Raw genomic sequence first — 453 nt, forward strand, 5'->3', positions numbered from 1 at the left:
AGTAATATATTTACCGTGTTTTATTATTTTGCACGAGTGCGGTAAGTCATAGCTGGGTGCTCACGATTCACGGGCCCAGCGTCGGCGTTGTGGCGCGGCAAGCGTGCACTGGTGCGGTTGAGAGGGAGTGGTGGAAACCGCGTTAAACTCGTCTCCGTAGTTGAGAGGGAGCGGCCAAAGCAATGTGCAATAGTCTTTGTAGTGGAGCTGGGAGGGGCAAGGATAAGGGACGAAGACCGGGGTAACATGTCGGATGCGATCATACCAGCACTAAAGCACCGGATCCCATCAGAACTCCGAAGTTAAGCGTGCTTGGGCGAGAGTAGTACTAGGATGGGTGACCTCCTGGGAAGTCCTCGTGTTGCATTCCCTTTTTAATTTTTTTCGCGCCGCTTGCAAAACAAAACGCACGTGTAAGTAATATATTTACCGTGTTTTATTATTTTGCACGAG

General features: G+C 50.1%; 1 non-coding gene across 1 annotated transcript; it reads left to right on the top strand.

Annotated features, from left to right (window-relative positions):
* Window positions 1-251: 251 nt before the first annotated feature.
* On the top strand, window positions 252-370 carry LOC123179683 (5S ribosomal RNA). Its single transcript, XR_006490549.1, has one exon. It is a non-coding gene; the product is annotated as a 5S ribosomal RNA (ribosomal RNA).
* The last annotated feature ends 83 nt before the right edge of the window (window positions 371-453 follow it).

The sequence above is a fragment of the Triticum aestivum genome, unplaced genomic scaffold (genome assembly GCF_018294505.1).
Source record: "Triticum aestivum cultivar Chinese Spring unplaced genomic scaffold, IWGSC CS RefSeq v2.1 scaffold50114, whole genome shotgun sequence".
In the NCBI taxonomy this organism is placed as follows: domain Eukaryota; kingdom Viridiplantae; phylum Streptophyta; class Magnoliopsida; order Poales; family Poaceae; genus Triticum; species Triticum aestivum.